The 16,922-nt window shown below is 46.1% G+C and overlaps 1 long non-coding RNA gene across 1 annotated transcript; it reads right to left on the reverse strand.

Moving 5' to 3' along the window:
* Positions 1-393: 393 nt before the first annotated feature.
* On the reverse strand, positions 394-13,923 carry LOC115394177 (uncharacterized). The gene is made up of 4 exons (XR_003932032.1): positions 13,914-13,923; positions 13,016-13,026; positions 10,603-10,795; positions 394-466 (listed from the first exon to the last, which is right to left on the reverse strand). It is a non-coding gene; the product is annotated as an uncharacterized LOC115394177 (long non-coding RNA).
* Positions 13,924-16,922: the final 2,999 nt, after the last annotated feature.

Below are 16,922 nucleotides of genomic sequence, written 5' to 3' on the forward strand. Positions count from 1 at the left end.
TGAGAGAGGATCTGCTCAGTCTCTGGTACTTTTGCTTCACTCAGGTCACTCTGATCCGCAACAGAAGGAACCTTAAAGGTGTCACTTTCAAACTTCAGAATAAATCGTTCTCCATTCTGGCTGGTAATGAGTTCCTCGTGTTCCTCAATCTGTGAAGATTCTGGTTCCACCTGCTCCTCCTTAAACTGAACCAGTCTTGATTCTTCTTTTTCTTCTTTGATGTGTGGAGGTTCTGGTTCTTCTTGTTTGATCTGTGAAAGTTCTGGTTCTTCTTGTTTGATGCGCAGAGGTTCTGGTTCTTCTTCTTTGATGTGTGGAGGCTCTGGTTCATCTTCTTCTTTGATCTGTGGAGGTTCTGCTTCTTCTTCTTTGATGTGCAGAGGTTCTGGTTTATCCTGTTCTAGACAGTAGTTAGTTTCCTGTTTAAAGAGCTGCTCCTCTCCGCAGTCAAGGTCCTGTTGGAGCTCTGCAAGGAAAAAAATGCAGAAGATAAAAGATTAACAACATTATCTCTCCAGTTCCAAATTAAAAAAACACTGTTAGTCCAGCAGTCAATCTGAAAACTTTCATTCAAATTTCAAAAACACGGTACAGTCCCACTTACTGTTACTTATTGATCATCTTGAGCTGCTGATTGATTACTTATTTGGATGAACATATATATATATATATATATAAGTGCTGGGCAACAATTCAATTTCTTAATCGAGATTAATCGCATAGTTTTTCTGCGATTAATTGCATTATGCACATAAGACAATAATGAATTCAAAAAAACTCTGTAATGATCATCCTGGCCCCAGTCAGGGACAGGGACCTTGTTTTTTTGCAAGAATTTTGCAAATACAGTATTTTTGGCACTATAAGGCTCACTGGATTAATAGGCGCACAGTCAATGAATGACTTCTATTAAAAAAAAATCATACATGGGGCACACCACATTTTAAGGCTCATAGGATGTATAGAATAGTATGAGCGAAATACATATTGGCAGTCTAGGTGGCTACATTCTCGGTTGAAATGTGTGAGTAAAGCGACATATTAGAGCGAGTTTGACTGAGGATCGCTCCTCTTCACGGATATGCAGCTCAGAACGCGGCCACGACTGGTCACTTGGTCACCGGGGTTCAGAGCCAGCTGCGGTCTCCTGAGTGAAGTTCCCCACTGACAGCTCAGCCGCAGCCGGCCGGCCAGCCGCTCCCGGCGTCCCGGCAGGCAGGCTGCCGGGCGGGGGCCGGCCGTTCTCGGAGTCACAGCGTGCAGGCTGCCGCCCGGTGTCCAACCGCTTCCCACCTCGGCTGGCGGTGCAGCCACGTGCCGTGCTCCGCGGTTGGGAGAGTGAAGGACAACTGTGTGATTATGGTGACTGACAGGTTGGAGGTGGAGAATGTGCCTGAAGCGTCCTGTTTGCCATCCTGTTTGAACTAGCTAGCTTAGCAGCTTAGCCAGCAGGGGTTGTTTGCTCATGTGATCAGGGTGATTACCGTAATACCCGCAAAAAAGGCGCATCAAATTAGAAGGCGCTCTGTTGGATTTAGAGAAAATTACAGGCTTTTACGTGCGCCTTATAGTGCGTAAAATACGGTAGCATAATTTAACAACAATAATTTTACAGTTCATCAAATATGATTTATAGCAACTTAAAAAAGTGAAATACCAGGTCTTTACCAAGATTGCCACCCCTGACCCCCACCCCCCCCCCAACACACACACACACACACACACACACACACTGGTCGGAATGTTGAGACGTCTGCGTGTCGGAATAGCAGTATTTTGGAATGGCGATATGTCTAAATGGTGGTGTGTCGGAATGTCGGAGCAGCACCATGTAACCACTCAACAGGACGTTTAAAGGCTCGTCCATGCTTCCAATGTCTGCGCCCGCTTTGGAGTCTCCGCTCCACCGATGAGCATGCGCTCCATTCCATGCAGGCACACTGATCCTCCAGAAGCTTTTCCGACACTACAGACTGTTTATATTAGGGGTGTTTAAAAAAATCGATTCGGTGATATATCGCGATATGATGTCACGGTATTCTCGCATCGATTCAAAATACATCGATATCGATTTTTAATTATGTATTTACCCGGCAAATATCCATTGCGGCGTCTTTGTGTGTGCTGCACTTTTACTCCTGGCCACTAGTTGGCAGCACACCACACCAGGAGCTTTGCAGAGCCTCCAGTCCGCCAGAGGAAGAACAGCATCTCGCGAGAGCTATCCCGGGTGGTTTCTTTACACTACCGTCTTGCAGTAATTGGATCACACAACAGTCTCCCGTGGCGGAGGAAGTGGGAGATGCTCCGAGGAATATTTATAAAGCCGGAATCTGGACGCACTTTGGCTTTTACAACAAGGACGGAGGGACAGATAAGAGCCACGCCATTTGTAAAATGTGCTTTGCAAGAGTCAAATACCGCAGAAACATCACCCACATGCATTTGAGCAGGATGTCCCCATGCAGGACACCCTGAGGGCCCTGGACAGCTGTGTGAGGGACAGGCTGCGTCCCCCCAGGTCTGAGAAGGAGCGTTGCCTCCTCAGCAGGTCCTATCAGACTCTACAGCCAGCACTGCTCCAACTATCCAAACACACACCACACACTGTTCTAAATGACACTCCTGTGTATTTGTCTTTTCATGTCTCTCACATTTTTCTATAATATTGTACATATGCCTGTCCTATATGTATATTTAAATAATATGTAACTCATATCTGTTATTAATATTATAGTTTACATATGTGTTCTGTCTTAAATGTATATTTAATTTATATTTGATTTATATCTGTTAGTGTATATCTGTTATTTCTTTATATCTGTCTGAAACTTATATTTAAACTGTATTTAAATTATGTCATTTAGTTTGTATCTGTTATTTAATTATATTTATCCTAAATTTATAGTTAACTTTTCTATGTATGGTTGGACCTTGTAAATCCTCATATTTTGCATTTCTTTTCTGTTTCTATTTCTTTTCTCTGTGCTGCTTAACATTGCAATTTCCCCCTGTGAGACAAATAAAGGAATTTCAAATCAATTCAGTTCAAGGTTTTACAATGATTGCACTTTATTTTCTCAAAACATGTTACATTATTGAAGGTATATGTAGCCTTTGTTTTTATTTACTGTTTAAATGAAAAAGTAGCCTGCAACTTGTTTGCTGTCAAATATAGTTGCTTGAGTGCTTCTGTTGCATTTGGGAATGATGGGTGACATGATGGGTGTGTGCTTCTTGGGTCGGTGGCTCTCTGGCCATGGTCGCTGTCCGCCCTGGTCCGGGGGGGTGGGGGGGGGGGGGGGGTAGGGGGGGGTGGCGCTCCTGGCCCTGTCCTTCATCGGGGGGCTCCTGGGTGACGGGGGTGCTGCGGCATCCCCCGGACCCCCCCTCAAGTTGGGTGTGGTGGAGGGGGCCATCTAAGTGGCCCCAATCACTGCACGCTTCGGTGGCTCGCCTCTCAGTCTTAATTGCACTTAGTCATCTAACACAACCAAATACATACAAACACACACGTCGGGGGGTCTTGGCGCGCTGTGTCGGGGGTGGGGCTGTTCAGGTAGATGAGACTGCTCGTTTGGCCTCACTCGCGGCACGGTGTGGTTACTGACCCTCAAATTTTAATCGCAAACAACATATACTCCATCAACACTCACGAGACGGAGGGGGGGGAGGGAGGGCAATGGGATCTTCTGCGCCCCCGTTTCCGGATTCCTTCTGGTGGGGGGTAGGGCGGGGGGGGCTGTTGTTTTCCCCACAGGCCGGGGGTTTGGAGCAGCTGTGGTTTGGGGGGCTGCTGGCTCTGGGGGGTGCATACCTGTCTGCGGCGGTGGGGTGGGGAGGTGGGGGCGGCAGTTGTGGGTGGTGGGGGGTCCTGGATGTGGGGTTCGGTGTTCCCTTGCCTTCCGGGGGTGTCTCCCACAGGATGTGACAGTTGGATGACGCGGGAATGTGAGTGTGTTTGGGGTAGGATGGACTCTGTGTGTGTGTGTGTGTGTGTGTGTGTGCGCGTGCTTGTTAGCGTGTGCGTGAGAGTGTGTGAGTGTGTTGGAATGTGAGTGTGTGTGTGTGCGTTTGGTTTAGGGATGAGTGGTTGTGTGTGTGCGTGTGTGCATGTGTGTGTGTCAGTATGAGTGTTGGGTTGGGGCGGGGGGGAGTGAGGCGGGAGAGGACAGGGGGTGGGAGGGGTGGGCCGGGCGGTGGACGGGGGGGGTGGGTTCCGGGTGGGGGTCGTGGGGTGGGGGTGGGGGGGGTGATGCCCTGGATCTCAGGGTGCGTGGCCGGAGCACTGGGGGGTGTACTGGCCTGGGGTGGGTAGCCGCCCGTGTGGGCTGGTTCTCCCGGGTGGGTCATGGCCCTCCGCCTGGGTGGGGGGTCGGCTCCTGGGCTCTTGGGCCTTGGGCTCTCGGCCCTGCCCGCCCCGGGCGTCCGGCGCCCGGGGTGGACCGGCTCCTGCCGGTCATGGCTCCGCGGGGCCCGGGCCCCGGGACTGCCGGGGTCCCCGGCCGGGGCTTTCCTCTGCCCCGTTTCTGGACTGGAGCGTGGGCGTCTGCCTGGGGGGGTGGCTTGGATCCGGGCTCTGTGATGTCCGCCGGCTGTCTGGGCTCTGAGGGCCTCTCTGGCCTGCTTCTGGCCTTCTCAGAGGTCAGAGGTCATATATGCATGATCACTATCACCATCACTGTCACCATCATATTCACATGATCACGTTGATCTTTAATTACTCTTCACATACTCGGTTACCTTGTCTTCTTGTGGTGGTTAGAATAATGGTGATCTGTAGCAGACCTCTCTTGATGCACGCCCCGAGTTTACTACTAGTTACAACTAGCTATATTCAAAAAAAAAAAAAAAAAAAAAAAAAAAAAAAAAAGGGTTTGTGGTGTCCTTGCATTTCCTTCCTCCCCTACACCTCCTTTTATTTTTGTGGCCTGGTCTGTTCATTAATATGGTTCGGAAAAAAAAAACAAAAACAAAAAAAAAAAAAATGTATGTATGGTTCTGTAATTTTCTGTGTTGGTTGTCGGCTCTGTTTTGGTGTTGTCTAGATTGGGGGTTTGGGATTGTTCTAGGTTGCGTGTGGTGCGTCGACAACACTGTTTTGTATTGTGACTTTGTACATAGGTTGTGCCCCCCCCCCTTCCGTTCTCCCTCTCTTTATCTTTCTCTCTTTCTGTCCCTGCTCTCTGAGCATTTCCGTCCCGGTCCTGTCCGGCAGCCATGCCGGATGCCAGCTTTAAATAAAGGCAGCAGCAGGAGGAGACTCAGTCTCCTCCTGCTGCTAATATTAAAATCTGTTCGGATAGTAAAAGGCTACAATCATACAATATTGCACGCCCCAGCTGCCGAACAGGACAAGGGGAAAAAAAAAAAAAAAAAAAAAAAAAAATCAAAGTTTATTTAGCCTTTTCTTTTCTGTTTCTCAATCGCGGGGCGGTGGCTGAGCGATTAGTTAATTTCACTTCTGTCAGCAGACCTTCTCCCTCCAGACAGAGTCTGCTCTGTCTGTCCACGAGTTTTTCACTCTCTGGGTGCGTTTCTGTGGAGCCATCAGGCTGCATGTTTTGTTTGCTGTGGCGCTCCGGTGCGACCTGTGCGCAAAGCGGTCACAAAATCCGCTGCTGCGTGGACGTCAGTGGATCGGTCGTCACGCAGACAAACGCGCAACGCGCGCCCACGCGAACATGTGAAGCATGGACAGGCCTTAAATCTTATCGGTTAACGGTTATTAACCGGTTAAAGGGCGTCGGTTAACGGTCATAAAAAATTTATTAAATGTGCATCCCTAGTTCTAAAGGTGTTGGGCCAAGTGTGGCGTCCTGGAATGGATGACTTCACCTTTGACCTCAGACCGCTATTGAACATCCTAAAGGATAAGAACACAAAGAGAAGCGTCCTGCAGTCAGCTGCGCGCATCTATGACCCCCTCGGGTTCCGAACGCCTTTCACGATCAGAATTAAGTACATGTTTCAAGAAATGTGGGAGAGGGGACTCTCCTGGGATGAAGAGCTGCCACCTGATCTAACCCAAGAACGGCAACAGTGGTGTTCAGAACTACCGCAGCTGCACCACCTCACCATACCAAGATGGTACCGAGCAGCCATGCAGCCAGAAAACAGACATGCTCTGATACTGCATGTGTTCTGTGACTAGAGCCATATGAAATCCGTGTTAACGGAATCGCGGACGGAATCGCGGAAATGACCAATAAAAACGGAATTGGAATAAAACGCGGAATATTGCGGAATTCGTCCTAATCTGGTCTGAAATTCAGTTTTCGGGAGAAAATGGAACCTTATAGTGCAAAGCAAACATGCCGGGGGACCGCCCGAGCTGCTGCAACGTGTACGTCACTTCCACAGCGCTGCTAACATGCTAAAGCTGCATTCACAACGCCAAATGCTTTCCGTGATTTTGCGTCAAAATACAATTGAAAACAAATGTGAACGCGCGTTCCAGCCGCGACGAGACGCGACGCAACAACACGATGTCCAAGCGAGCTGCTCCCTCCCCTCTCACACATTCAAAAAAGTTATGAAACTCCACGCTAAGGGCTAAATACAGAGCAGAACAGTACACGGACTTTTATGCCTCAGGGGAAAAGCTTTTTTGTAAATACTGTCAACGTACTGTGGACTGGACTCGCAAAGACGCATGCGACTAATTGAAAAGTATTTCTTTGTTGCAGGACTTTAAACATTAAATGGACTGTTCTATCCTATGAAATTGTTGACATTTATTCATTTCCACTTACCAGACACCTTTTTTATGGTAAAAATGAGCATAAAAAAACAAAATACCAAATTCAGAAATATTAAAATGGAAAAAAACGGAATTGGGGAAAAAATAAAACGGATTTCATATACCTCTATCTGTGACGCAAGTGAAAGAGCATACAGTGCTGCAGCCTACCTGCCAGGTGAATCACCAGACGGAGAACCCACCATGAGTCTCGTAGCATCGAAATCCAGGGTGAGCCCCCTCAAGAAAATGACACTGCCACACCTGGAGCACAAGGGAGCGGTAATTGGAGCGAGACTAGCCAACAACTTGACGACAACTCTAAAACTGGAACCAAACCAGATAAGAATGTGGACAGATTCAATGATTACGCTACACTGGATGTGCAGCTCAGGTCAGAAGTGGAAACAGTTTGTTTCAAACAGAGTGTCCAAGATCCAGTCCCTGATCAACCCCGAGACATGGTCACACATTTCAGAAAAGGTCAATCCAGCTGATCTCCCGACAAGAGGACAAAGTATTGAAAACCTGCTGCGGAACCACCTGTGGTGGAACGGGCCCAGTGGTCTAACATCTCCTGATCAGTCAGAGGAAACTGAAAGTGACTATATCACAGACAAAGTGAATGCTGAACTCAAGTCCGACCAGCAGCTGTGCAGCTTGCTGCAAACGACACGGAACCCACCGAACCAGTATTAGACCTGGAACGATACAGCAAGCTGATAAGAGTCCTCCGAGTGACAGCCTGGATCAAAAGATTCATAGCCAATGCTCAAGCAAAAACAAAGACAAGAGGAGAGCTGACAGCTGATGAGATCTTCCATGCAGAAAGATACTGGATCTAGACAATACAAACCCAGAGGTTCAGCCAAGAAATAAAAATGAAGGCAGGAAGGAGCCTAACCAATGACTGCAAGCTCAAAGAACTCAAACCGTTCTTGGATGAGCACGAGCTGCTCAGTGTGGGAGGAAGGCTGCAGCAGTCCGACTTCACGTTTCGGGAGCAGCATCAATGGATAATGCCCAACAAACACAGATACTCAGAACTGCTGATCAAGAGCTGTCATGAAAAGGTGATGCACTCAGGAGTGCGAGACACTCTCGTGCAAGTGAGAGAGAGATATTGGATCGTACGTGCAAGTAGGGCTGCACGATTAACCGACACTTCATCGAAACTGAGGTTTTAACTACTGCGGTAACCGAACCGCACAGGGCTGAGGTTTTTCGAGGCATTTGAGTAACAGACCTATCCGCCAATCAAAACGTTTGAGTCTCGTGTTCCGGGCCACCGGCCAATCAGAAATGACAACAGGAAGCAAGTACGTATGCACTGCACTGCTGCAGCTAACTAGCGTCAGGTTGCTACCAACAAACCCTGTGTGTGTGCTTTGCGGTGTCGTGAGGAGCAAAAAGTTTTCAGTGTGACTCATTCACGGTGTGAAAATGGCTGAGATGGCAACAGAAGAGGGTGCGGAGCAGTTGGGTTGAACTTACTTTGGGTCTGAAAAAAACGACATAGAGCCAAATGTAGATTGTGTCGCCGTGCAGCAGCCAGATCCAGAAGAAACACGTCTAATTTGTACCAACACTTGAAGACTCACCTCTCCACATTTCAGAAACGTCGACAAGTCGTAGGTTATTCCCTCTCTCACCCGATCACCCGACAGCTCCAGCCTTCATCCAGCGCATGTGGATGCGATCATCTTTCTCCATGAAAACATGAAGCGCAGCCCAAGAATGTGAGAGAAGATTGCCCAGAGTAGGATTACTAAACTGATTGTGATCTCAGAATATTACAGCAATAAGGATTTTTTTTTTTTTTTTACCCTTTATCTTTAGAGGCTGGCGAGTTGTTTTTTTTTTGCGAGTTGAAGTTGGTTTCACAGTGGTGCCTATTGGCGGTTCTGGCTTTTAATTTCCATTTATTTCACTTTGAAAACTGTTGTCCAAGTAATTTTCTGTGTACCATGCAAGCAAGACCAGTATTGAATTACAATTTGGACAGCATTGGATTTTTATTATTTTGTTATTTCATTAAAACAACGCACTCTTTTTTTTTCCAAAGGTGATGCACGCATGATGGTGTCTTGGCTGCCGCTGCCTGAAGCGTTGTCAATTTAGTTTACATTAGGTTATTTTATGTGTCAACTTGAGCAAGACCACGTAAAAGTAACAAGAATTTTTTCCACCATAATTTTAGCTGTTTTCTGCATTTGAAAGAATAAAACGTGAAACTCGCAAATCGAATCGCAATCGCATTATTGGTCAGAAAAATTGCAATTAGGTTTTTTGTCAAAATCGTGCAGCCCTACGTGCAAGGCAGCAAGTCAAGCACACAGTGGCTGATTGCACAGTCTGCAAAAGATTCAAGGCAAAACCTGGACAGCAAATCACCGCGCCCTTGCCCAAAGACAGAATAACTGAATCCCCACCGTTTGAAGTCACAGGTGTTGATTTCGCTGGGCCACTTTACGTGAAGGCAGATGATTCTGTGAAGAAGTCCTTCATAGCACTATTCACTTTTGCTGTGACCAGAGCAGTACACCTGGAACTGGTCTCAGATCAGTCAACAGAGTAATTCCTGTTAGCGTTGAAAAGATTTATATCCAGAAGAGGATTATGCAAGATCATCTACTCAGACAATGCAAAAATAAATAATAATAATGCATTGGTTTTATATAGCGCTTTTCAGGACACTCAAAGACGCTTTACATTGCATTATTCATTCACACCATACTGGGTGGTGGTAAGCTACTACTGTAGCCACAGCTGCCCAGGGGCAGACTGACAGAAGCGAGGCTGCCAATCTGCGCCATTGGCCCCTCTGACCACCACCAACCATTCACTCTCACAACTTGCATACTGGGCAATGTGGGTGAAGTGTCTTGCACAACGACAGTTTTACGCCTGCGGGAGCGGGGATCGAACCGCCAACCTTTAATCCGCCAACTATCCCTTTAATCGTCCAAAAACTCATTCGTTTCACCAATATTTCATCATGGTCCGCTCACACCTCTCCTCTACAACAGCCCGGTGTCGCCAGATATGTCATATATGCAGATATATGTTCTGTAAGTGCACGCATGTCTAGATATCTATGCCTAGATATCTATGTCTATAGATCTATGTCTAGGTAAAGCGGGAGGTACGGAAGCTGCATTGTTGTTGTGACTGCCGATTGCGAAACAAAGACACCGCAACGCCCGCCTAGTGGCTTGGCGGTGAAATTGCAGAGGAGGGCATTCCCTTGACGCAGAAGCAAGATATGTTCAGTGGCGGTGTCGGGTTGTTGCATTGTAACTTTGAGTCACATTAATTTAGTATTTGGTGATGGAATTTAATTTACATGATTGAGTGTACAGTTAAAAAAAAAAACAGAGTTAAAAACAGTTGATATGGAATTCATGATGCAATTACCGTTGATGTTGATCCATTTAGTTGAATTGAAATGTATTTGTCTTATGTTGCCTACAGCATGTCACTTTAAGTGAACTCCATGTCCCATGAGGCTTTGCGTAAAAGCCCGGAAGTTATTTCAGAAAAAATAGCGGGAGATTTTGTTGCTGTGATGCCGAGCTGTTATGAAGTGCTATGAAGAAGGATATTTCTGTAATTGTACCACCTCCATTTTTTCTGATATAAATCCACATTTTATTTCCATATTCTGATATCCCACGAGTCATTTTTGATCGGAGTTTAACTACAGCCTCTTCAAACAACATCAATCTCCACAACTTCACTGGGCAGACCAGTGAGGGAAAAAGTAGTCATAGTTCCATCAAGCACGTCTGCTCACAGCGCCATAATGATGGACAACCTCCAGCAGCCACATTCATGTGTTCATTCACACGTTCCCAAACCTGTTCTGTGTAACTTCATGTGAGGATTCCTGTTGATTTCCAGCATTCTGCGTTGACGACCAATCTCCTCCTCGTACTGAACCACAGTTGGTTGAAACAGGGTGAATATTTCCTCAGCAGCAGCAGTTAGTCTCTGGGTGGCCAAGTCTCTCACAGAGTGGTTGAAGCTCGTCTGCTGGTTACCACTGTGTTGCTGTGTGTTACGGGCCCCAGGCTTGGTGACCACGTGAACAAAAAGAAATGTTTTGTCTGTGAAACAGAGGTAGAGCATGAAAGAAAAAAATCAAAGATGCACTCATGCCGTTCTCAAATCATGCCTTATCAAAACAATGAAATACAAATCAGTGCAATTTTCCTACCTAATTTGCATCACTAACAGCTTCAATAAAGTCATTTTACATCTACATACATTCACAATTATTCAAAACTCTTATTACTCCATGCAGCTTCAATTGCTTTATGAACTAATAGCAGGTTGGAATACGTATGTATAAATTACATAAACATGACTATCTTGAACTAAATGTTCATAGAACAACACAAAATATACCTAAAATCTCAAACATAAATCATTCTTTCATAAACAAACAGTACTATAGGTTCATTAAACACATCAATTAAACGAAAGAGTCTCGTTGTATCAATTTGGAGTTATGAAAAAAGTGCAAAAAAAAAAAACATTACTGATAGAAAACACGTAACACATATCCACATAAACACATATCTGACGTGAAGCACACGAACTCTCGCGAGACAATGGCGAATTCTCACGAGACTAACGGCGCAGCGCGGGTGCATAAACTTATACAAAAGTCAGCTAAAATGTCCATAAGTAATACAAAATTGCTTTCCATTACCTACAGATGCAATGCGAAGCTTAGTGCTTGCATTTAAAGTAAGTTTAACCAATTACTGACCTGTGAAACAGAAGTAGAGCGTGACAGAAACAATCACAGATGCGCTTGCGCCGTTCTCAAATCACGACACACACGAGGCTGGAACCGGAAGTCCGTCCGCAGAGCGAATTCGGCGCGGGCACAGTGGCTGTGTTCGAAACCGCATACTGTCTACTACATCCTTACATACTCATACTATCCATCCTGCATCCTGCTTACTCAGTCCATCAAACAGTATGCGAAGCGTTTACACTACAGCATACTACATAATAACCCACAATGCATTGCACTTCTTCCATGAGCAGAAATCGATCTGCTAAAGCTGATTTCACTTTAGCTCTAAACTCGTCAAATGTATAACTTCATCGAGATTTTTTTTAAAATTAGGCGACAAAGTGGTGGTTTAGAGCCCGAGTGTGTCGTTTATTTGTCCGAATATCAGCCGTTTAGGATTTTGTTCGAACGAATTCGGCGAAATTCAAGCCAGCCGCAGTGAGCAACGCACTTCCGGTTATTTTCACCAAAATAAACCACCCCTTTCCCTTTCTCATGCACAACAACCTCAGTGATAAATCTGTGCTTTTACTTTGAAAACAAGAAGGCAACCTTTCAGCAATATATCTCGCTTAACATCGCCGTTTGGACCGGTGTCCCGTTAACGGACCACTTATTATGCCAATTATGATGCTTTACCGACGGAGAGTTTTTTCGGCTCTTCAACAAAGATCGGCTCGCCGTCTTCGGTACATCATGGTCGCTTTCAGCATGGACTTGTTCTCAGATGTAAGGTTTTTTTTTGTTTGTTTTTTTGTTTTTTGTTTTTACTATTTTTAATCATTGTCAATCCAATCAAAAATCTCGTAACATAACATACCTACGAGCACAAACAATGGAGGGAAGATTAAATGTACAACCATACTCAGCTTGCTAAATGTACATCATGAAGAAACAGTCATTGTGAACTGAATAAAGTTTATTCAAATGTCCGTCGCGTTGCATCTTGGGCAATTTCAGTATGAGTAGTGAACACACGATGTATACTCAACATTTCTGGCGAATGCAGTATGCATCCGGGAACTTCTCGCATACTCAAAATCGCATACTGCCAGTGTAAACACACTGCATACTCAATAAATTAGTATGAGTAGTACGTAAGTATGCGGTTTCGAACACAGCCAGTGTGAAAGGTTCCGCTTTTTTCTTCTGCTTCTTCTTCTTCTGTGAGGATTCCGGCAGCGTATACGCCATTTGCGTATTAATGCCCCCCGCAGTTCAGAACAGGATAGCACTCCTTAGAATTCTCTCAAATCCTCTGATAGAGGCCAGTGGAATGTAGAAAAGCCGACACTCTCCTCCCCACAGGTTCTGCTTTCAATCTCTCACCCACAATAACACAGGAAGACATTTTATGACCACAAAATGGATTTATAAACTATAAATAGCAATACCATGGCGTTTGTTCAGAACATTGATAATAAAATATTACCAAAATGAGGTTGCACATTTGGGTGCACCACATGTGGACTCTCTTGGGGGAAACATGACAAAAATCACTGATGTAATTGATGTGAAGGTTTCACACTGACATCAGAAACATTCAAAGACAAAAAAAAAAAAAAAAAATCTGGTCATTTCAGTAAAACTGAAAGTACCTGAGGGGTTTAAAGGATAAATGGGAAAACTGTCTGGATGCAACTTTATATATATATGCATTGGTTTTATATAGCACTTTTCAGGACACTCAAAGACACTTTACATAGCATTATTCATTCACACCATACCAGGTGGTGGCAAGCTACTACTGTAGCCACAGCTGCCCTGGGGCAGACTGACGGAAGCAAGGCTGCCAATCTGCGCCATCAGCCCCTCCGACCACCACCAACCATTCACTCTCACAACTTTCATACTAGGCAAGGTGGGTGAAGTGTCTTGCCCAAGGACACAACAACAGTTTTACACCTGCGGGAGCAGGGATCGAACCACCAACCTTCCAGTTATAAGACGACCTGCTTTACCAACTGAGCTACTGTCGCCCCACTTTAGTTTTATCTGAGCTCTGAAACCTTTGTGGGAAGTTTCCAATATGGTTCAGACTTTGTTTCCGAGCAACACTTACATGCATCATTACTCCAAACGATTTACTGAAATGTCTGTATTATAAACGTGAACCATAAAATCTGCACGAACACGTGTTAGCTCAGATTGAGTGTAAATAAATCACTTCCTCAGTTTGCAAATAGCTCAAACACGGTTTCCTCTGTTTCTGATGCAGATGCTATTTAATAGCGAAGGTTTCTGTTACTTCACTGTGAACAAGAACTGCAGCTGCAGCCTCGTTTCTGTCTACCAGCTTTAAAATAAATGTAACAATCCTTCAGCAGTCACATTCATGTGTTCATTCTCGTGTTTCAATACCTGTTCTGTGTGAGTTGATTTGAGATTTTCAGTTGATTTTCAGAGGTTTTCTCTGTCGATAAATCTCCTCCTCGAACTGGACGATAGTTTGTTTCGGTATCTCAATATGGGACACGCCCCTTGCGCTGTTCCCCAGAAGCAATAGGTGCGTTCGATGTGAGAAAGCCAGAAGCAGCGCAGCAGGTCACCAAACCCAGGCGCCTGCATGGACCTACACGCTGTCTGTCGTAGAGCAGCTGCAAATCTCGGCATTGCGTGGCCTGGAGGCCCCGCCGAGACCACCACGTATCGCTACAAGGGAGAAAGGCTCCCGAAAGCCAAAACCGCGGCCAGACAACTGCTGCCAGTCTTCCCTGAGTGCCTGGAGGAGGCCACCCGGTCGTTAAGCAATCCACTCACCACCAAGCACCCTGTCCAGGGAGGATCAGCGTTGGACTGGGAGAACATGGAGGAGAAAGGTTTTTCCCACTGTAAGATGTTCAAGATGGTTCCTGTATTTTGCTGGAAATCTGAGTTTATTTTGTTTATACATTTATTTCCATGTTGACATGTTTGTATATGGGAATATTGGCAGAGGTGTGGTGCCCCCTTGAGTTTTAGATGAGTTTGGCAGTTCAAATGCTTCTGGCTGTTTGTTGGTCAGTGGGAACATGTGATAAATGACGGGAGGGTTGAGGAAGTGTGATGAATGTAGTGGAGGGAAAATGCAATTGAAGTAAAGACTGTTTGTGACCATCTCCGTGTTCTTCCTTTTGTTTACTCCTTATAAGAGTGAGCCGACCACCACCCATTGAACCCTCACGTTACACCACGTTCCCCCTGTTGAACCTCTTGTGGCATCTCACCTCCACCCCAGCCTGAAGTCCACCATGATGGCAGCGGGACCCTCTCTGCTCTCTAAGGCTGAGTCTTTTCATTTTTTCCTGACTGAAAAGGGCTACAAGATGGTGGCGACGTCGGTGAGAGCACTGAATGCTTCGTCCCTGCTTCTAGCCTACCAGGCTGAACTGCAGAACGACATGACGTCCTCACCTGCGCCAGACCTGTGGGACGAGCTGTGCGTGGTCACCGACCTCTGCCTATGTCTGCACGGGAGCGTTGTTCAGGCTTCAGGACGAGCCATGGCCTTCATGGTTGCTCACGAGAGAGCGAGGTGGCTGAACTGGTCCAGCCTCTCTCAAAAAGAGAAGACGAACCTCCTTGATGTCCAGGTGGACCCGAAAGGCCTGTTTGGCACAGCTATGGCACCATGCAGAGGCGATGTGAGGATGAGAAAAAGGAGGGAGAAGCACTCCAACTGTGTCTTCCGAGAAAGATGCCTCCCTCTCCTCCCACTGCACCCAGACAGACTTTTGCGCAGGCCATGGCCAGATCCGGATCCTAAAATGTCAGTCTCAGCCAGCAGGCCGTGTTTCCAACAAGTCTCCAGAGCTGAAAGGTGCTTGACTGGAAAAGTCTGCTGCCGCCAGTGTGACACCAGGGGACCAAGCTGGACCTCCTGCCACTATGGGGGCCAAAAAGAAGTGCCGCGCCACCAAGAGCACAGCCATCGAGGAGGGAAGATGGGCTCAATCAGACGCCAGCGTTGTCCCTCCCAAGTCATGTTCTGATCCACGTGTTTGAGGCATGTTCCAGCCCACACAAGAGGCCTGCAGTGGCCATGGAGGCTCACGGTTCACAGCCCAGTGAAAATGAGAACACTCAGACCTGCAGAGAGCCCGGTGGAGCCAAAACTGAGTTTCACAAGCACACACCAGTGCACAAGCACACACCAGTGCCCATGTTCTCCAATAAATAGTTCATTAAAAATGTTACTTGGTGTGCATCCAGGTCTGAAGCCAAGGGCGCAGCCAAAAACATTCAAAATAATGAAAAATCGAATAACAAGTGTGGCACAGAACACACCTGTGCAGTCGCACAAAGGGCCTCTAGAGGAAGCCATTGCTCCATTTATGAGGAAGCGGGCCAGCGCACTTGCTGTAATAAGCAGAGCCGCTGAGATGATGTTCAGCCCTGTCCAGCCCAGCGCTCACACGGTCCCCGCTCGGCCCACTAGCGGCCTGAGCCCAGCAATGGTGGGCATGTGGAGCAGCAGATTGGGTAATAAAGACTGTAACCAGAGGTTACAGGCTCCAATTTGCATCAGCTCCTCACCAGTTCAAAGGTAAATTGCAGTCCCTGGCTTGGGGAGAAAGAGTTTGTGTTCTGCGGGAAGAAATTACTTCCCTGCTGAACAACAGAGCTATTCGAATAATGTCGCTGGATCAGAGCTTTAGCGGTTTCTATTTGAGATATTTTCTGGTCCCCAAAAAAAGTGGCGGGGGGGGGGGGGGGGGGGGGGGGGGGGGTATGGGCAATTTTGGATCTGCGCTCCCTGAACAAGCAGCCAACATGAGAAGGTACAAGTTCAGGATGTTGACGCACGCTGTCCTGGTAAGTCTCGTGTGTCCAGGCGACTGGTTTACATCCATAGACCTGAAGGACTTTTTTTAAAATTCTTTCTTTTTCTTTTTAAATCGAGTGTGTGTACAAGTGTGTATAAATGTATACATGCTGCGCGTTATTCTGCGCTGTGAAAATATGTTACATTTAATGTATATTCTATTGTATTTTTTTTCTTTCCCTTTTGATCACCTGTCTCTGACAACATATTGTGTTCATTTATATTAAAAAAAAAAAAAACAAAAGAAATTAAATAAAAAGTTAAAAAAAAAAAAAGATCTGCAGGATTTCAGGAACTGAATCAGGGAGGCCCATCTGCTATGCAAGGTTAAAATAATTTTAGGAACAGCTGATAACCTGCAGTTCCACCTGTGTCCAGTAGGAGTCAGTATGAAGCTGAACATTGTTTGTGATCCTTCAAATTAGTGAGAGAAAAAGAAGTCATGGCTGAGCTGAGCATAGATATCTTATATAACATGTTCTAGATATGTTCTATAAGATATCTATGGAGCTGAGTGCCGCCCGCCATAAAACGACACGAAGAAGAAGAAGAAGTCATGGCGGCCT

The sequence above is a fragment of the Salarias fasciatus genome, chromosome 9 (genome assembly GCF_902148845.1).
Source record: "Salarias fasciatus chromosome 9, fSalaFa1.1, whole genome shotgun sequence".
NCBI lineage: Eukaryota > Metazoa > Chordata > Actinopteri > Blenniiformes > Blenniidae > Salarias > Salarias fasciatus.